Raw genomic sequence first — 23019 nt, 5'->3', positions numbered from 1 at the left:
TATTTTGAAATTCATTATCACGCTCTTCATCACTGCTGCTCTCATAGTCCTTAGAATTAGGACTAAGTGGACACCATGACACTCCATTCTTTTGAAATTCGTCATCATTCTCTTCAACATTGCTGCTATCATAGTCCTTAGAATTAGGACTAAGTGGACACTGTGACACTCCATTTTTTTGAAATTCACCATCATGATCTTCATCACTGTTGCTCTCATAGTCCTTAGAATTAGGACTAAGTGGACACCGTGACACTTCATTCTTTTGAAATTTGTCATCAAGCTCATCATCACTGCTGCTTTCATAGTCCTTCGAATTTGGACTAAGTGGAATCTATGACTCTTTATTTATTTGAAATTATCCATCCCCTCTTTCATCAGTGCTGCTCTCATAGTCCTTAGGATCAAGACTAAGTGGAAGAATTGACTTTCTATTCATAGTGGAAGAATTCTCGCTATATTCATCCATATGAATAGAGTTGTTACGTGATGAAGATGTTGATGCTGTATAAATCGAAACTTTACTATCAGGACAATCCATCACTTTCAAATAGAAGATGTTGAATGATACAAATGGAGAGTCTCCTAAAGATATTATATAGCTTAGAGAATAGAATTTTCCCTCCAAAAATTCCCCCCCAAAAAGTTTCGCGAAAATATTTCCCTCCTAAAAGTTTGTGAGATTTATTTCTCTTCATTATTTTGTTCTACAATTTAATGAAAAATGTAAACTATTTTTTTATGAAATAAATCACTGAAGTTAAAATTGTAAACTACAACTTCTACCTAAATTATTTTAATAGTCAAAGTATATAATATTTACTAAACAATTGAATGTATTTTTTAATTTTTATAATACATTCTGAAACAAATTAATCTCACATTCATCTCGCTGTAAAACAATTCCATAATATTCGCTTTATCATATTTTCTTTCGTCGCCATAAAAAAATTAATATGTTAATTTATTTTTTTTAAACAAATTAATCCCGCATTCACCGTACGGTAAAACATCTCCGTAACTTCACCTATATACTAAATTCCATTATCACTATTACTCACATTACATCAAGGTTTTTTGAGGTTCGTTGAAAGACTTGGAGCGAATTTGTGGAGCAACTACATTGCTATCAACAACATATTCAACGAAGAATTCTCGCAATTGAAAGGTTAGTTAATTTTTTTTCCTTGAAAATTTTCATATTAAAATAGTTTAATGAATTTTGTTTTGTTTTGTTTTTTTTTTTAATTAATAATTTTTGTGAGCCAAATTAACCAATACGTTCATCGTGAGCATGGTGGGCCCAGTAAAGTTGGGCACTCCGACCCTGCGCCAACTCGGGGTGGGCGCCGGGCGGGCGGTGGGCAGGCATTGGGTGGGCGGGTCGGGGTGGGGCGGGAGGGCGGGTGGGCGTGGGCAGGATGGGGCGGGAGGGCGGGGTGGTGTGGGTGGGGAGAGGGCAGATGAGGGCGAGCAGGATGGCGGGTGTGTGAGGGGGAGCCAGGGGGGGAGGGCAGGTGGGTGGGGTGGGGTGGGTAGGGAGAGGGCGAGGTGGGTGGAGTAGGTGGGTGAGGGCGCGCGAGAGGGCGGGTAGGTGGGGTGGGTAGGAGAGGGCGGAGTAGGTGGGTGAGGGCGAGCGGGAGCACAGGTAGGTAGGGTGGGCGGGTGAGGGCGGCTAGGTGGGGTGGGGCGGCTGGGGAGAGGGCGATGTGGACGGGAGAGGGCGAAGTGGGTGGGTGAGGGCGGGCGGGTGGGTGAGGAGGCGGGGTGGATGGATGAGGGTGGCTGGGGAGAGGATGGGTGGGCGGCTTGGATGGGTGAGGGCGGGCGAGCGTGCGAGGGTGGGCGGGCGGGAGCGGCTGGGGGAGGGCGGGTGGGTGGGATGGGCGTGTAAGGGTGGGCGCAGGCAGGTGAGGGCATGTAAGGGTGGCGGTTGAGGGGCGACACCCCACCCCGCGCCACCTCGGCCGGCCAGTCGCCCACCCTCCCACTTGCGCCCTCACCCACCGTCACCCCCAGCCGCCTCGCCCTTGCCCGCTCTGCCCTCCTACCCTCCCTCACCCGCCCGCACCCACCCGCACTTTCCCGTCCTCCCACCCTCACCCACTGACCCACCCGCCCTCTCGGCCGCCCTCACCCATCCGCCCACCCTCCCCTGCCCGCTGGCGAGAACCCTCACCTGCTCGCCCACCCTCCCCCCCCACGGCCGCCCTCTCGCCTGGCGCCCACTCGCCCATCCGGTTGCCTGCGCGTCCACCCGCCCTCTTGCCTACTTGCCTGCCCTCCCACCCGCCCTCACCCGCCCTCCCGCCCGCGCCCCCTCCTGCTCACCCAGCCTCCCACCTGCCCACCCGTCCGCCCGCCCTCCTGCCCACGTGATTTTGTTAGTGTTAATATTTTTTTGATTTCAATTATCTGATTATACAAATAAAAAAATTATGATATATTTTCGTTGTTAATTTAAGTTAATATGTTTTCGTTATTTACTGATTTATGTGTTTCTATTTTTCAGGAAAATGGCATGAAAGAAAATTTCTGTGAATCTTTATGGACCAAAGACTCTTAAAAGTGTATCTTCAAAAAACATTGGTGAAGGAACTCCACCTAAGCTTATGGCTACAAATCTTTTAACTGCCTCAAATGATAAGAAGATGATTTCATACTGGAAGAATTCAAAAGAGGTGAAATTTCCATCAAGAATCTGGTATGTGAAAGAAAGAGAAAGCCAAAATGTGAATATATATCTATATATTGATATACCAAATGATAATTGAATTTATGAGGTGATGGGAAGAGTCATAGATATGTGTTCGGTACCGGACATTGAAGTTGTTTACATACTTACAAAATCTCCCAAGTCACATGAAAGGATTAAATACCGACTATCATATTCATTGTATGACACGAGAGAGGTATCTACAAAGTTGTGTAAACAAATCGTAAATGAGATGAAACAAAACATCGTAAGTATTGTTATTTATATTTTTATTTTGCGTTCTTGAAAGTGTCTCACTATATTATTTTAACTTTGTTTGTATTGACATATGATATTTTGTTTGGCAGAATTTTGTTGAAAGTTGTTCAATTAGGTTGGGAGGCATTCATTTCATAGAGCATGATATCATGAAAGTTGTCAGTAGTTTTTACTCAGTGTCAGAAGAAGATATGGAAAACAAGCAAAATGTAGTAATTGATGATGCTACAAAACTACATCCAAAGGATCAGAAAAAAAGGCCTCTAGTGGATAAATCTAGCAAGGGTAGACAAGTTACTTTTGAGGACGATGAAGTTGAAACTGACAATGAAGCATATGTTGCCATTACTGAAGATGACATTGGAACTGAGAAGAGCCGTAAAAGACCAAAAGTAACAATGCCCAAGAATAAATCTGTTGAGAATGTTATGACGAAGAAAAGTAAAGTTGAATATTTTGAAGTAGTCATTACCAGCAGTCAAGAACCTAGTGAAACTTCAAAAGAAAGCAGAGAAATCATTACACCAAGAGCTGATTTAGAGGATGGCATTATCAAAACAAAACAAAATGCCATTCGACAGAATTTGACAAAGAGAAACTTAATTAATGCTGGTAGTACATTTCAGCTTAATGTCAGACAAACTTATAAGGCAAGTGAAGGACAATGTCAATATGAAGTCAGAAAGCCACATCATCTGCATGTTCACAACTTGAAGACATTGATGAGGTGCAATCCATATGCTCATGTGGTTAGTTATGTGCTTCTTGTTGATCCACTTCAAGTTCCCAACAAAGAAGCATTTGATAAGTCAAAATGTTTTGAATACAATTATTATGTGCTTGGGGGGAACCATTCTGTAGAAGCTCAAAGACAATTGATGGAGGAATATCCTAATAACCCACATTTTGAAACAATGAAATGTATCATTTATGCTGGTTATTAGATACAGAAGCAAAGTTAGTGGCATGGGATTATAATTCAAATAATGAATATAGGATGTCTATGACTTTCATCCAAAGGGTTAGATTTATTCATAGTGAATTTCAAGAAAAATGTGGTGGGGATAGGATAAATGTTACTACAGATTTCCGAAAGGAATGTTGTATGGAAATAGGCTATAAAATTGAAGAGAAAACCAATTCAAAGGGTGGAAAAAGCAACAAAATTAGTGATTTATTCAAAAATGTTGATAACATTTTCTAGTTGGCATTTAGAACTGGAGATGTATGGGAGTTGATTGATGATATTTTTAGCATGTGGGAAAACATTGGCATTAAAAACTAGAAGGTCAAAAAGTCTAAGCCATTGATATGTAGCAGTAGTAAATCAGGTCTTGAAATGAAGCAGCTTCCAGAAGATATGACTATCACACCTTGAAGAGAAATGCAAGGAGTGAAAGATGAAAAAATTGCCAAACAATATTATCTCGTGTGAGGTCAAGGGAATTATCATTGGAGGGAATGTCTGAGGAATTTCAAAAGTAAGTTTGTTGAATTATTTTTCTTTATTTCTAGATTATAATTTTCTTTTAAATAAAACATGTTGTTCTTGGTAGTATTTGTCATACATATCATTATATTAACTTTTTGTTACTTTATCTATGCAGTCACAAAGTTTACATGAAAATTCAAGAACAAATGGTTAAATTGTTGAATGAAGATAGTTCGGATGATGTTGTATGCAACTATCTAGATTCAAGTTCTACATCCACATTAAAAACTTTTTATCTTGCCTTTAAAAATGTATCTTGATTTATACATTCATTTTTATTCATCTGTGTACTATTTTTAATTTATAACTTACACATATATTTGTTTATTTTATAAAAGATGAAGACGGATGATAATGAAGCACCAGATAGCTTCAGAACCTTTATTGAAAAAATAAAGATCGAAAAACTGAAGAAGCAACGTATTAAGAATGTTGAACTTGATCCAACTCTTACTCATTTCATTTGGAATGGGCTAGACACTATTCAATATCAAGTAATACAAGGCGACTATGAAGACATTTCTAAACTCATACCTAAAAGGGATTATGCCCTAGTTATTGCAGATATTCTCCATGGTTTCAATATTCCAAACATTGACTATGATAGTGACCCTTACACTTATCAAGCTCTCAGTAAAGTGGTTGCGGGATTTGTAGAAGTCACGTCGTCACCATTATGGAGATTTGTGACATTTCATTCAGACACACAATTGGCAATGATATTGTCAAGCTTCAAGGGGAAAACAAATTCAAGGATGTAGCTTACATGGTAAGACGTTTAAAATGTATATTTGATTAATGTTGAAAAATTCATTTATGTACAAGTTAATTGAACTTTTACTATTTCATGTTACAGGCCAAAGTCAAATCTTCTTAACCATGAAGATCAACTATTTATAGATGATTGTGAGTTCATTCATATTGATAGTTGGGCAAAATATGATAGCTATATGTTTATGATTTTTAATCGGGTAGACGGAAAGAGTCATAGCCAAATACTGACTTATGATGCTGTTGTGAGAAAACTAACACATGAAGACAAAGAAGCAAAAGGAGAGATAGTTAAAATTTATCAAAAACCATAATTATTGATTAACTATCTTATAGACATATGTTCAAATGAAGGAGATTGGGTCCTGGATTTATTTTCTGGTTCATGTAAGTTTTATTATATGGAATTGAATTTCAATATGTTATTTTTTAATTAATATGTCATTGTACTAATTTACTTCATTATTTCTTTTGTACTTGATAATTAGGTACAACACTAGCATGTTTCCTTCAAAAAGGAAGAAATTGCATTGCAATTGAAAAATATCCAATACAGTGCAATTTCATTCAGCAAAGAATTAATGCTCTTCAATTTCTTCCAGATGCAATGCAAGAAATTGGGTTGAAGAAAGGGGACTTTAGTGAATCACGTGTGGCAAAAAAGGCAAAGGAACCCCAACCACCATTACATGGGATGTTTGGAAAGACATACATTGGGAGATTCGCAGACATCAAAGATCCATTAGAAGACGAAAATGAGCAAAAGGAAGCAGAAAATATTGTGGAAGAAGACAATGATGAAACTCTAGAGGACGAAGAGTTTGGATTACGTGACATTGTTGATTAAATTTAAGTTATGCTTGGAAATCAAGCTCATTTTTTGTAACTATTAAGTAGTTATACTTGTAATGTTTTGACTTTGACATTTTATGAGAAGAATATACACTCAATTAAGGTTGTTATGTGTTCAATATTTGTAATATGTGATTTTCGCATTAATTTTTAAGTTAATCATTATTTTTTGAAAAAAAAGTGATTATTATTATTTTTTTGACATGAAATTCATAAAAAAATATATTATTTAACCATTTTTAGTTAAAATTTTCGTATAAAAATTGTGATTTTCGCATGTCAATTGTAGCAAAAAATGATCAAAATGTTTAGTTTTTTAGTTATATTTATGTTAAAAATGGCTATTTTTATGTCCATTGTTAAAAAATATTGTTTTTAAGAAACAATTATTTCTTGTGGATTGAAAAATTAATTAACGATGTATAAATATGTAGAATATTGAAAATTCAAAATATCGACCTTCTTCTTTAAATATGCAAAACAATAAAAACCTCACTACAAAAAAAAATAAAATTAAAATAAAAACAAGAAAATATGAAGAAAAAGACCACTTCAAAAATTATTAAATTTACAAAATAATTATTTACATTTCATATATTAGAAAATAAAAAAATAAAAAAAGGCCTTTTAAAAAAAGGGTCTGGTGTAGAATTACCACGTTTTTAAATCAACATAAAAAACACTACCATTCTAAAAAGCAATGTACATAAAAAATTTATAGTGCCAAAAATTATGCTCTAAAAAACACGTGTGTTTTGCATCACCCCTTTTCAAAATCGGGTCACCTTTTTGCTATCTGTACAAAACGGGTAACAGTATGAGTTCCCGTTTCAAAGTTTACATTGTTCAAATTCCTTATTAGGATTTTCTGTTTCTACCTAATGCAATGAAAATAGAACAAAAATAGGGATTGTTTGACTAATCCTTTCCAAGCATATTTACATTAAATTATCAGCCCAAATCGAGCCTATGAGTCCTAGGATGCCTCGTAATATTTACCATAAGCATGAAAACAAATTACAAGAGGTTTGACTTGAATAACTAGGTCAAAATGATGATTGTCCAAAAACACAATGCAAAAGCACAACATAAAAGTGAAATGATTGTATTTTTTGAATATATCCTAAAAGGTAATCCAGATTGAGTTGAGTTTTTGACATAAATTTAATATCATTATAACCCTTCTCCATTAAAAATTTGAGCCAAGCCTGACTCACGGATCTCGAGAAAATTAAAAAATGGCTCATTTCTCGAAAACAGTGAAATTTTTTGACCTGAAATTAAGTGGACTTATTCATATCACCCCCATGCATCTACTATAAAAATTGCATGGAAAATAGATACAGGGTTTAAGATATACGATGAAAATACGATGAGCATGTGAAATCACAACACAAAAGCATAATTCTCCAAGCTTATACTATCTTCGGCCATCATCTAACATGTTGAGGGTACTAGGATGACAGGGAATGGTCATTAAAATGTTTATAACCTATGAGAAACCTTCTAGGCTGAACAAAAATCTTCAAACCCAAAACCTTCTTCTTGCAGCAGAAACGCAGTGTAGTTGTGCAACACACCTCCATCTTCATGACTTGACCAAACACTGATCTTTCATCTGAGAAAAATGATTTGGCGCTGATCCAGATATTCAAAAAAACCTCCTACATGGACAAAAGTGCCAAAAATCTTGATTCCTGATCAAAATTTGATGCCTTGGTAAAAGCACAGCATAGAAGCGCAATGAATCCATGGTTGATGTATCTTTGGTCAGTCCCTGTGTTGCTTGATGACTGTTACATGTGTGAAATGGCATGTACATCATCAACTTCCTCCTTAGAAACCTTATTTAATTATGAAAATATTCCATCTCTCAAACCTCCACCTACAACCAAAAGCGCAATGCCTGTAAGAAAGTGCCGTGCCTCCCCTACCTCCTTTGCACAACGACCTCCAATCACCATATAGCAAGCTTCTGATGGAAAAAATGAAGGCTCTGTGGAATTTCTTGAGGTTAACCATGCATTTGAACTCTCAAGGTGGTTGAATGCGGGCTTCAAGGGTGATGATTGTAACTTTGAACTTGAATGATGAATGCACATCACTTGTCAGAAATGCAGTGTTGTCCTCCTAACCGTTGTACTAGAGTGATGTCATGACTTATTGCAATTTGACACTCTAACTAACTTAAGGGACCCTACAACTTTGTGCCAATGATGATAAGACATAACAACATGACCTCACTCATGATATTTTGATGAAACTTGACCCTAGACCCACTTAACTCAACCTCTCAAGACATCAATGACTATTTTCATGACTCTTCACACACTTTGACATACTTACATTGAATAATGAAAATTTATTCTAAACTAAGACTCATAAATAATCTCTACAAGATCATAGCAAACCTTTATACATTTTTCAAATAAACTTGAAAGATAAAACTTGTTTTCTAACTACTATGACTATAGGAAACTAACACATTCCTTTTGTATTGTCAAAGGAGAGAATATCTTTGAAGGAGAGATAATAAAACACTTACACGGTTAAGTGAACCCAGAGATGTAGCCATGGTGTCTGGTGAACTCTATTACCAATTGGTGTCCTTCGATCTCATTATTATTTGATGATTGCATATACTCTTTATTTCTGCAAGTAAGCTTCTTAATATGAAATCAAACAATAACTAAAGAGACTTAACTGAAATTAATGGTATTTAATTTTCAAGTTGGATTCAGGCCTTAATATATAAGATCCTAGAAATATAAATTGAAGTTAGAGAAAAATTTGTGTCTAATATTAGATCAACTTTGTACCTCGATTATTCAAACATCACCAAAATGTTGGCATCCATATAAAGGAACAACCATCGAATAGAATAAATGGGTACCTGGCCACTACAACCATCGATCTAGTAGGATATCTCTTCATGTACATGGTTCATTCAACTACTTGATGAACCCCCCCATAAAGTGAAACTTACCTCTAGAGTCTAAAATAGTATAGTCCACTCCAAGTGTTAAAAAACTCTATAATAGAGGCTATTTTACTAAACTAGACAAGCTATCAATAATCAGAGACACATGATAAAAAATATGCATGCCTCTTTGGGTCTTACACTGATATTCCCTTTACATGTTATATAGATCTAGGTACATACATTCTCCAACTCATGGAGACACCAGGTACATACTCAAACTCGTATAAGACAAATACATCATTTCAAAACATAAAATACAAACTTGTTACAACTACAAGGTCACTTATAGGACAAATACATCATTTCAAAACATAACATACAAACTTGTTACAACTACAAGGTGTGTATCACATTACAATATGGTCATCCATGTTTTATTCCAAACAACTCACACAATTTTACCTTTTATTGTCCACCTTTACCCAATTTTATTGTTGCCATAACCAATATTCTCTCCTAACATAATGCTTCCATAGGAACTTTCATCTACTTCTCTTAGACCAAACTCCAAAGATCTTTCTTTTATATCCAATACCTCTATGTCCTCCATACTACAAACTCATCATTCCACTCCAAAAATTTATCCTACAATCAACACTTGGTTTCTTCTCAAGTGAGAAAAATGGAACTTACATCCACCTCAAAGAGTGTCCATGCTTCCCTCTTCACCAAAAGAAATGTCATCATGTGCCAGTTGGAAACCTACCATTTATACATCAAATTAATCAGGAACCTATTGTAATTTAAGGCCTAACATCAATATGATCATGAAGACTAAGTATTTGGTCATTCTATGGACCTACTTCCAAATACCGATATACATGGGTTCCATCCATTGTACCTTCTAGTTATCTAGGAAAATAGTCTAGATACAAAATGTATGTGTCTCAGCCTTACATTCTCTACACTTTCCAATGAGGACTCTAGTGTACTATTAGACAAAAAGTTCATGAAGAAAAACAAGTGTAACTCCCTTGATCTGGGATCCTTTAGCTACCAGAATTATCCAAGACCTTTTACTTATGTGATGTTAATAGAATTGCATTTAAAAGATCATAAAAGAACAACATGTGCATGCTTAAACAAGAGGAAACATGACAATGATCAGCGAATCAATAACACGATACATTTTATAACGGAGTTCATCCAGTGTGGGTTACGTCTCCTAGCTCGGTGTCAAGATGGTGGAGGCTGCTTCATATAGTGCTAGAAATGATGATGATGTACATGGAGTTTCTTTGCTATAACAAGGTCACATTCCCTCAATAAGAGTGGCTTGTCTCTCCACGAGTCGTTCTCCCTACAGGAATTCTCACTAAAAATGGGCTTCCTTCAACACGACAAACTAATAAGATCTCACATAATGTGGCAATGAGTATCCCCTCAACATAGTTACATAGGGATCTCAACAATAATACATAGCATGACAAGCTAATGAGATCTCACATAATGTGGCAATAATGGTCCCTCAACATAGTATCAAACAAGGATCTCAAGAATAATACATCATCTCAACAATAATGAAAGGAAACATAACATGACTGCATCATATACCTTCACTTCTGAAGTTTGACGAAAAATTAAAGACTCAGTTGCAAAAACTAACTGCACCACTGAATATTTGGCATCGAGTAGTGTAAAATCGATTATCCATTTGTCAAATTCTGTCCCCATCAAAATCTGGGCCTTTGGGAATCTTTCAAATACCCCTGTATTCTCCAAAGGTTTTGTTCCATAGGTCCACTGGTGATCTACTCCTCAAATGGAAAATCTGATATCACCATTGTGATCCTTGCAGAATTCTGAGACTTTTGAGTATAAAGTTGGTCGCATTCTAACTCTGGCGAATTTCAACCTCCAAGGGAATCTTTTAGTTTCCTTGATATTCTTCAAAGATTCCACATTGTGGGGTGCCTACAAATCTTCTACTCAGATGGTGAATCTGACTTCACCATTGCGTTCCCTCCGAATTTTCATGAGATTTGACTATAAAATTGACATCATTATGATAAAATGAATTTTTACCACCCAATGAATCTTTCAAGCATTTTCAGATTCTCTGCGAAGATTTTTTCTCGAAAAGCATGCCACCATAGTTCCACCTCGGAACTGCAAATCACGGTTCCACCCTCTCAGGGTTCTGCTACTGCCCTCGGCCTTCGTTTTGCACTTCTCCGTTTCGTTGGTTCGTGGGTTCTCTTCCCCATCGAATGGCAGATTGGTTAGGCATTGCATTTGAGGCGGGGAGGTCGGGGTTCAAATCCTGTCAACCCCCAGCCTTGGTATATAATTTTGATGCACGTTACATTATATTATATAGCCATTGCAAATATTTTGTTTTATTACATTGTTGGCTTCGGTCGGGGGTGGTGGGGTTTGACTGCTTGCCACCCCAACCTTAATACTTTTTTTGATATATATACAACTGAATGATGGGGGTGGCGGGTGTGGTGGCCTACCACCCCTATTATATATATATTTTTCTTTTTTAATGACTATTATGGTCATTTTCAGTTTTAACGAAAATAAGGGATATTGGGCAAATTAAGTAGGCAACAATTTCACCCGCTCGGTGGCTAGATTTTGTGCCCCGGGTCTCGGTCAATTTGTAGGATCATTAAACCTGACCCACATGTCCACTTTGACCAAAAATTTGAGAAGCTCTATCTCATTCATACAAACTCGAATTTGAGTGTCATTCACACCACTGGAATTAAGGCGACGAGCACTTTGATTTGGTCCTAGTTCGAGAGCAATCTAAACACTTTTAATTTTGACCTATTATCAGTCCTCTTTGACCTCTGAGTGTCTATGGAGCCACCTAGATCATTCCTCCCCACTGAGGAACTTTTGGTCCTTTAAAGGCATGAACACAATCTACAACTATCATGTACATTGTTTGCACCACAAGTGTCCTGACAGGTCACCCTTCCTTCTCCTTCACCTTTGTTCTTTGGAGCCATAAGCGATGAGCCAACACATTCATCCTCGGCAAACCTGTAATTCAATATTTTTTAAATTACATGCTTAATTACAAGACCATCTATGACCCAATCATCCCATACTTTCCACGAGTTTATAACACATACTCTGTGGTCAAGTTTACATCAAAATGGAAACAATACCCCAACTATCAATACAAGGCTAAAACATCTTTGTTTCTTCAACAAGTGATGGAAAACACATAATCACTTTTACATTTTAAATTGAAACAAATTATTTACAAAAATACGGCCATGAAAAGCTAACACATCTAGAAAAACCATCTCTCACTTATCAATGTGAATGGGTCATCTCCCTCTGGTGGATTTGCTTGTCAAACAACTTTTTCAATTGGTTCATGCACGAGCAATTTTTCCTTAAGACGTTGCTCTGGATGGAGCCTCCAACATGTGGCTCTTTGATGACCACCTTTGTTGCAATGACTGGAATAAGTCTTCTTCCTCCAAACTTGTTTACCTTCTTCTTTCCTTGTGGTGGATAAGGCCTTTCATGCCTCATCCTCTTTCATGTTTCCATTCTCTTCTAGCACTCAACAAACACATGGTTATGTAAACCACAAAAACTACATGTTTTTCTTTGCGATGATTTAGGTTCATCACTAACATGCTTGTAATCAAAATGAACTTTGGAATATTGAGATTGTTTATACCTCTCCTAACTATCTCTGGTGCAATTATGGCAATAAAAACTCGCCTTAGCACTTTCTCTGCAATGTGCATTGTCATGGGATGATGGCAATGTGTTCCCATCATTCTCTTTCCTCGACAGTTTCAATAATGTCTCAGAAGCTTTTGACACCTTTGAGAATTATCCTTCTGTGTATCCAAAACCTGCGAATCAAGGTCTTTGCACAACCTCCAATTGCTGAGTCATGCCTTTGCCATTAACACCAAATCCTCCTCCTTTGTACCCCATCTTGGTAAGGAGTCTCATGCCATTTCTTGTAATGGGTACCTTCACATTTCCAACAGAAATAACATCATGTGAAGATGAAAATGAAGAAAAATCAACATTGTTTACCTCAACTATTGATTCTGAAATAGGTGATGATGACTTCTTTAAGCCTACATTGCGCTTCAACTTCTCCAAAGCCTCTTATGTGGCTCACATCTGAAGCTGAAATCTCTACTTCTCCTCTTTCTCTTCTCATAGAAGCCTCTTCAATTCAACGTTCTTTGCTTGAAGGCTCTGGTTGATATCCTCACTCGAATGATGAGAAGATGAAGAAGGTTATGAATGTTCACTTGAGGGGGTAGATGGAGATGGAGGATCATCCTCTTCTCTTTCTTTCTCCTTTTCCTCTATTCTCTTCTCATGAGATTCATACATTATGTCCACCATTTTGTACATCCTTAGAAAGGCCTCGTACATTTCTTTGTCATCCTCCATTGTTGCACGTTCAATCATTCACACTCGCAATTCACATTAGTGAGAAGACCGCTCTGATACCAAACTTGATCTAGGATCTTTCAGCTACCAGAATTATCAGGGACCTTTTACTTATGTGATGTTAATATAATTTCATTTAAAAGAGCATAAAAGAACCACATGTGCATGCTTAAACAAGAGGAAACATGACAACGATCAGTAAATCAAGAATACGATACATTTGATAATGGAGTTCACCCAGTGTGGGTTACGTCTTCGGGCCCAGTATCAAGATAGTGGAGGCCACTTCATATAATGTTGGAAATGATGATGATGTACATGGAGTATTCTTTTTCATAACAAGGTCATATTCTCTCAACAAGAGTGGCTTGTCTCTCCATGAGACGTTCTCCCTACAAGAATTATTGCTCAAAATGGTCTTCCTTCAGCATGACAAACTGATAAGATCTCACATCATGTGGTAACAAGTATCCCCTCAACATAGTTACCTGATCTCAACAACAATACATAACATGACAAGCTAATGACACCTCACATAATGTGGCAATAACGATCCCTCAACATAGTATCAAACATGGATCTTAAGAATAATACATCATCTTAGCAATAATGAAAGGAAACATGACATGGCTGCATCATATACCTTCACTTCTCAAGTTGGCCGAAAAATGAAAGACTTAGTTGCAAAAACTGACTACACCACTGAATTTTTGGCATCGAGTAGTGTAAAATCGACTATCCATTTGTCAAATTCTGACAGCGTCAAAATATGGGCCTTCGGGAATCTTTTAGATACCCCTAGATTCTCCAAATATTTTGCTCCATGGGATGACTGGTGATCTACTCCTCAAATGGAAAATCTGATATCACCATTATGATCCTTATGGAATTCTAAGACTTTTGAGTATAAAGTTGGTGACATTCTGACTCTGGCGAATTTCAGACTCCAAGGGAATGTTTTATATTCCTCAATATTCTTTAAAGATTCCACACTGCGAGGTGCCTACAAATCTATTGCTCAGATGTAAAATCTGACTTCACCATCACTTTCCCTGCAAAATTTTGTGAAATTTGACTATAAACTTGACATCATTTTGATAAAATGAACCTTTACCTCCCAAGGAATCCTTCAGGCATCTTGAGATTCTTTGCAAAGATTTTGTCTTGAAAAGCGTGATGGCATAGTTCTGCCTTGGCACTGCAAATCACAGTTCCATAGTCATGGTTCCACCCTCTCAGGGTTCCACTGCTGCCCTCAACCTCCGTTTTGCACTTCTCTGTTCCACTGGTCCGTGGGTTCTCTCCCCCATCAAATGGTAGATTGGTTAGGCGTTGCATTTGAGGCGGGGAGGTCGGGGTTCAAATCCTGCCAACCCCCAACCTTGGTATATAATTTTGATGTGCATCGCATTACATGATATAACCATTGCATATATTTTGTTTTATTACATTGTTGGTTGGTATGCGGTCTTAAATATGGTATGTGGTTTGGGGCTTCGGCGAGGGGTGGAGGGATTTGACTGCCTGCCATCCCAACCTTAATATTTTTTTGATATATATACAATCGACCGGTGGGGGTGGCGAGGGTGGTGGCTGACCACCCCTATTTTTAGGCCGATGGGCCTTCCTTTGAAACAGGTCACTTCACATATTCATCTACCTTTTTGTTGTGCCTGTGACATCCGTATGTCGTTAAAATTAATAGACAATTAATAGCAAACCTGCATCTTCCGCCATTTCAATTGCATGTGACTGACTATAACTTATCGAAAGGGACACAAATTTCAGTTTTCCATTGTTGCAAGCGCTTAGAAATCTCATCCATCTAGCGAACTATGAGAATGTACATTAATCATGGCAAAATTTCCAGTAGTTATGCCAAACTTAGATTTTTGCTTAGAAAATCCCTCAGTATTCTGTTGGTTGAAGGAGAAACCCCAAATCATCCATAGACAAATCTAAGGAAGGAAAATCCTCTAAATTTAGAGACTCATCATTATCTAGATCTTCCAGCAGTTTTGAATCCCAAAATGCCGAACTTGGCTTCGCTGAAATCTGTTGGCTTTCAATGTCTGATTCTACGACCGAACCGTCAGACGATGTTGTCGTGTCCTCATTTTACGACAATCAAAATTCTTATGCAGAGAACCTGCCACAACAATGATAGAGATGAGGCACATGGAATTTTAGGTGGCAAGTCAAATTCATCTACTGAATCGTAGGACAATGACATCGTCATCTGACAGAAACCAAAATTCTTCCGCAGCGAACTGGGCCACAATGACTTGGATTTGCAATAGTGATAGAGAAGAGGCGTATGAAATTCCATCGGTGAGTCGGGAATATTGAACCTATCTTTGGATGCTCTCAGACAATACGCTACAAAATTATAGGTACGGGCTGGTTTTTGTAGGGTGTCAGAGGAGCCTAGCGAAATTTTGGCCCTACAATTGGGCATTTGAATTTCTGACACCCATTTTCCCCATTTTCTTAGTCGGATTCCCTTGAATTGTCATGACATCAATGAGTGGATTTTTGGCTTGCCATTGGCGTTATGTTTTATCAAGGGTTTAATCATTCGAGAATTTTCAGGGGACTCAAAATCAGAATATGGTGATGAAGGTGAACTCTTACAACAATTAAAAGAGGGAAATGTGATTGTGCGAGATTTGAACTCCGGTCGCTTGAAAAAATTGAGCACTTGGTGCATATGAATCATGAGAATGTGAATGCCTAAAGGGTGTGACAAAGTATATAGGCACAGAGACCATGTGCAAAGTTGAAAATGTTAGAACAATTTTATGGAGAGAATGTCACAGAGTGAATACACGCATGAGGGATTTGCAATGATAAACGTGTGAATATATGTGTCTCCTTTGGTAGATAATGGAATCAAATGAGATGTATCACCTGTACAGGTATACATGTGTGGTTTTTGGATGGTGCGACACTTTGTCAACTTTGGGGCCATAAAAGCACACAGTGAGACCCAAGTCATGTGCGACGAACAATATATATATATATATATATATATATATATATATGTATATTCTCAAACCTAGAGATAAGCTCTTAACCCCTTGTTTTAGCGTTTTAATCATATTATCAATACATGCATTGTCACCCATGGCTATGACATTTCCATTTGTACAATTTGCATCTATCATACTTTTAGTTGTTTTTGGCTGGAAATCAAGATTTTATCTACAACTTCTGACTTTATCTTTGTTCAAAGCCCAATCTTGGACTGGAATTCCATAATTATGCGCTCGCATTATTGATGTTGCGGCAATAAATGAAAGGTGAGAAGGATCATTTGATGTGAGCTGTAGCGACTTTGGAAATAGCTTAGGATCAGACCAAAATGGCGTATTTTGGGATGTCATTGTATTCTCTGGAAATGTAAAAACAAATTGCTTCACACAATTTGTGAAATAATCCTCAATTTTTTTGCGAGACCAAGCTACACAATCTTCAAATGTGATACATCTCTCAAACACGAGACACTCAAGAAGATGATCCAGAAGACTTTGAGCCCGAGCCCGGCCTCCAGAATTTATAGATATTTTATACTCTTGGGGATTGGAAAGGAATGTGTTTGCATCAATTGATGCTTTCTCCAACATACCTTCAAATTTAGACCTTGCCCATGTAAGAAAATGATCAATATTATGTGGGTAGAAGTGAACAGTGCACATTGGGAACTCATTCTCAGGGGGGTCTCTTGAAGCTCCATAATTTTTAGTCAAATGAGGAAAGACTACTTGTGTGTGACACTTAGTTCCAATAGTACCATACTCTAACAAAGGTTTTTGAAAGTGGACACATTTGTTGTCTATATAAATTCTTGCATTAACATTGTCCAGTGAACTTATCACCACTCCCTGGTTCTCCCAAAAATTATCATCAAATATATTTTCAGTGTCTAGAGACACACAACTTTGCAATGCTTTAATTTGAAAATTGGGATTGATCTTAGTTGTAGCAGAGGCGACTACTGTTTATTTAGCTTGACCAATATTCCAATCCCTAAAAAGAAATTGCCTACTCAGATTACTCTTCTTAATAACATCATCATCTGTTATAGTCAGCTTTCTCGGAATTCTATAGGAAGCTCCCATGAGAGCTAAGGTTTTTAAGAATTCACATCCTAGAGCACCTGCCCCAACAACAAATACATTGGATTCCTCAAATATCTTTTGCATATTTGTTCCAAAAACAAAAATTTGAGCATCGTATCAACAATTCAAAAGCATAATATCCTTTGGCCTAAGAGGATGCTTAAGAAGAGATTCCAATGAGTCAAAGTAAAAGAACTGAAAAATTGGATGAAACTTTCCTGAACAAGCTTTCACGACCTCCTGGGCAACAATTCCACCAAACACTGCTGGCATGGGATTTAACACTGCATGGCAACCACTTGAAAAATGTCTTCATACATGTTCATCAATGGTGTTTAATTTCTAGCCACTTGATGTTTCATTAATAGATCTTGCCAAAGACACTAATTTGGTAGCATCTTCCTTTGATGAAGGAGTAGGAATACGCCCAAACTCACACACAAATTTATCTAGAGCATGAAAATCCAAGTGTAATAATGGAGGGCAATCAAACTTCAAAGTATCACTTAGAAGAAATTCACCAGGATCTTTAAGAGCTTACTCTAGTGGCTTAAAATGCAACACTTTAGATTATTTCACCTCTGTGACAATTCCACCTTTATCATAGGCACTGAAATTGGTGGTATCTTCCTGAAGAACAAATCCATAAGATCTTTCATTCTTTATCCTTCTTGGCTTTTCATCATTCATCTCATTCATACCTTTAACTTCAGTAAAACAACAAGGTCCCCATCTTGGAACTGCAACGTGTCATCCTCAACATAAGATAAAATAGCTAGATTATCATTGCTAATAGATGCAATTATACCAGTGCAAGGTTCTTCACCATTCACATCATATACAGTGAACTTAGGTCCAAAGTCACAAAACACACTTCCAAATAGTCCATGAACATCCGACTTAATGAAATCTATTGGTGGTTTTTCCATATGCCAGTAATCATCAAAGTCAATCATTTTTTCAAGACTTAGTCCTGTGAACACTACTGCTTGGAATTGAGACAACTTTTCCTTAGATATCTTAGTAGTCCATGTAGAAACAACAACGAAAGTTTTTAACTCTTGCAATTTTCCAATAGAATCAAGTGCTCTGTTCTTTCCAAGACTTAGTCTTGTGAACACTACTTCCTGGAATTGAGACAACTTTTCCTTAGATATCTTGGTAGTCTAGGTAGAAACAACAATGGAAGTGTTTAACTCTGGCAATTTTCCAACAGAAGCAAGTGCTTTGCTCTATAGTTATCAATTTATTAATGGTTGGGGGAAGTATATGTCACTTTTCAGATTTAACTAAATATATTATCTGACGGGTGGCATATACTACCCTATCTATTAATAAACCAATAGCTACACACCTTGTCTATTAATAAACCATTAGCTACATATATATTATTTGTCGTCATGTTTAGGCATTCAATTTTTCTATTTGATTAAGTGGCACTGCAACATTTGATTGGAATTATTTTAAATTAATAAAAGTATATATATTTTGACCATTAATATCCATGTTGCACTAGTTTCCGAAACGGGGAACACTAGGGACATGATGCAACATGGCTAAAGCGTATTGTCAAATATTTTTGGAAACGGGGAGTTGGAAATTGCAATTATATATATATTAAAAGAATATTAACAAACAAATTTATTATTAATGTATGTAATTGTTTTAAATTTCTAAATATAATAGATTATATTATTGGATTTGGAGTATGTTTTAAAACTATTTCCGCTACAAGTTAATGCTCCAAGATCCACAGACATATGGTAAGAGTAAAACCCTGCCCCCTTACTAACCACTAAGTGGGTAATTTTAGGTGGCATGATTTTCTTTGGATAACATTGACGAGACAACCAACATTAGTGGATAGCAACCAACGATGGCTGTCTTCACTACTAGTTTGACAATTGAGTTATGATAGGTTTTCTCATTGTATAAAAAATATATAATAAGCTATAGCATATGGTATTATGAATAACTCTTATACTTTTCAACTATGTAAAATCATAAGTAGTTTAAAAAAAGGGTTGAGTGACATTTTATAATTGGTTGTTAAACATGAGAAAAATACAATTTAGTTTTAGGAAACTTAAGCATAACTATTTTCAATTTGTAACAAGGTCCACAAAAATTCTATGAGATAGATAATTGTCTCTATAGTAGTTTTTTTCTTTCTCGTATTTCTTGTTAATGATAACTAGCAATTGTCCCTAGAGGTGCAAAGATACACAAAAGGAATAGAAGATTTGAGAATGCATGCTTATAACTAAATTTTAGAATTGGAAATTAGTTACATAATTTCAAAAAAATTTAATAACACAAATAATAATAAATTTTTATTTATAAAATAAAAGTAAATTAATAAATTTAATTACATTCAAATGAGAAAAAAATCATTTGCGATATACTTTTAGTTTAATTTGAAACGATAATCTGTACCCTGTCTCAGTTGGCAGGATCAATTTTATGTTAAGTATTTCTCCATTTTTTTTCTTGTTCCACCTTATGTACCTTGTCTCAGTTGGTAGGATCAAGTTTATGTTAAGTATTTCTCCAATTTTTTCTTATTCCACCCTATTCAATGTGTGCTTAGCCTACATGCCAAATGATTGTCATTTGCAACCTTGTTTGAAAGATTATTCCTTTATTGAAAACACGGGTATGTAATATATAGTTTCATCCCAATGCTAACAACAAGAAATTAACAAAATTAATTTTGAAAAAGGTACACTTATGTCCTTAAGAGATTGAAATTCACGAGGTGGAAATGTAAATAAATCAAAGGCCATGAACTTTTTGAATAATATATTTGAGCTTCAACTTCAAAATAGTGAGAGTTACCTAAATTTCTAAGAAACTTGTTTCTTTCAAAATGACAATGTTTTCATCCCACGTTAAAAAAGGGAAACAAATGTACTCCAAAGACACAAATATTTTTTGTCAAATACACGTTTAGGAAGATACCTATTAGTGTAAAGAAGCTCCTTAGAAATTCAAAAGAGTGAAATTTTACTGTGGCAAGAAATTCCAAGGTTGATATCATGGACAAATTTTACCATCTAGGCTCGAATGACCATATTATGTTGGATGTCTATGATGAGGACATACAACAACAATTTCTCCCTAAATGGAAGCCAACACATTTTGGGGATGAAGCTCTTTTGAATATCGGGTATTTTAATTAATGTTTTTCTACACTACTCTTGCTTTGTGAAATTGAGATTCAGTGACACTTTTAATATATGCAGATACTTCCTATCAAATTTCAAAACACGTACCGTATAGTTTTCCTTTAAAAAATAAATAAAAAAAACAACTTAATATTACATAGGCACTCTCATTTATAAGAATGCATAAATTCCAAAATTGACAAATCTTTGAGACTCCAAAATCGTCACAGGTACTTTAAAACAAAACAGAATACATCATTCAAACTCTAAATCGAGGGCAAAACTAACCATAACTAACCATGCAACATCCAAATCTTTAGGAAAAATTCAGCGAGGAATAAATTATGAAGCCATCATAGAAATTCAGTTGAAAACAAAATTATGGGGCCATCCAAGAAATTAAGTAAATAAAAATATATATAATATGTGTAGATGGTGTCGTATAAATTTTTCAAAATAAATATGGGATAATTCACGTTAAGAAAATAAGAGAGTATAAGACAAGAAATTCCTATTGCAAATATATTCTTTGTATGCTTATATGATTACACTAATTCTGAAACTAATCCTTCAAGGTAAAAAAAAATTAAACCTAGAAAACTAAACCACTTCTACATCCAAACATGTAGTGTTCAAATCTTAAGGGTAAAACATTTGTTTGGCAATGCAATGGAACTGAATTACTGTAACTACTATGAATATGATTTTGTAGTTGTTACCATTCGGTGCCGCTACGATGTGGAAATTATCACTGTTGGACCCTTCCCCGAAAGCCATGGTCTTAAATACCCAAATAGATGCTCTTAAATGTTCAAAAGTGCAAAGTGTTTGCAACGTCGTTGTCAATGAGGTTCAAATGTGATGAGATAGTCAGCCCCAGATCATGTGACCAAGTTGTTTGAATCATAATACGCATAACAGTAAGCCTAGGGACATATTCTTAAATAGATGAGAGAAACTAATGGGTCTGCACGATTGGGGATTTTCATAAGAACTTGTGCAACGATACTGAGGCATGCTAAAAGAAAAGTAGACACTCTTATAAGCCATGATACAAAATAAAATATATGAAGGATATTCAAACCAATCAAATCAAGAAGAAATCATCAAAAATTGTGTATTTACATGTGGGGACCCGTTTTGTTTTGAAAAAGGAAACGAGGTTGCTTATCAAAAAAAACATACATAGATAAAGCTAGATATTACACAAAATATAGAGGGGGGAAAAGAGCTCGCCAACCACTCCAACAAGCATATCCTGAGCTTATATTTCCAGAAAATCCAGCCAAATTTTACGGTCCATACTGGCAACCTATAATAAGTTTCTCCTTTTGGTACAGTAAAAACCCTGTCTCAGTCGAAGTTCACCACCTCAAGACAATTTACTCTTGAACTCTCTAGAACCTAATACATTTTGAATGCCATGGATACACACGTAAAAATTAACTCTCGTCCTCTGTTAGCTCATATTCGTTGGGTTTCACAAGCAAGCACCCTGCACTGGTATGCTTTTTGTTTTGGTTGTTTCTGAAGAATAAACCGAGAGAGTTCCACAACATACCATACAATGTGCTCATAGCAGATTTGAAGGTTGATGGGTGAGGATTGCCAATTGAAGGCTACTGTGTTGTTGGGATTTCTATATTAATATTTCCCCCCTTTTGTCTTTGTTCTGATTTTGATTGAGTTTCCTAAGCACAGGGCTGAAAACTGATAGTGGTGGGTGGTATATGAAGAATACCATAATGTTTATGCCTCAATTTCACTAAGAACAAATTGTTTCCATTTGTGATGGACCTGACCAAATAACATTATGTTCTTTCCTAGATGTACATAAGGCGAACTATTTCTTGCTTGATTATGAAAACCAAAATACAAGTTTTTCAATTTAACAATCCTATCAGCCTCTCTTTGCACCTTTTGGGGCAATTGCTAGTATACATACATACATACATATATATATATATATATATATATATATATATATATATATATATATATATATATATATATATATTATGGTCATTTTCAGTTTTAACGAAAATAAGGGATATTGGGCAAATTAAGTAGGCAACAATTTCGCCTGCCCGGTGGTCGGATTCTGTGTGTCGGGTCTCGATCAATTTGTAGGATCATTAAACCTGGTCCACATGCCCACTTTGACCAAAACTTTGAGCAGCTCTATCTCCTTCATACAAACTTGGATTTGAGTGTCATTCACACTGTTGGAATCAGGGTGACGTGCACTTCGATTTGGTCCTAGTTCG

The 23019-nt window shown here is 36.4% G+C and overlaps 1 pseudogene; it reads right to left on the bottom strand.

Moving 5' to 3' along the window:
• LOC149236931 (ubiquitin-activating enzyme E1 1 pseudogene) overlaps window positions 1–18987 on the bottom strand; it is a 32334-nt pseudogene extending 13347 nt beyond the window's left edge.
• Window positions 18988–23019: the final 4032 nt, after the last annotated feature.

The sequence above is a fragment of the Pinus tabuliformis genome, chromosome 8, assembly GCF_031772625.1.
Source record: "Pinus tabuliformis cultivar Carrire ecotype Pingquan chromosome 8, CPIR1, whole genome shotgun sequence".
In the NCBI taxonomy this organism is placed as follows: Eukaryota; Viridiplantae; Streptophyta; class Pinopsida; order Pinales; family Pinaceae; genus Pinus; species Pinus tabuliformis.
The sequence above is the reverse complement of the archived record's forward strand: the minus strand, read 5'-3'. Positions and strand labels throughout refer to the sequence as shown.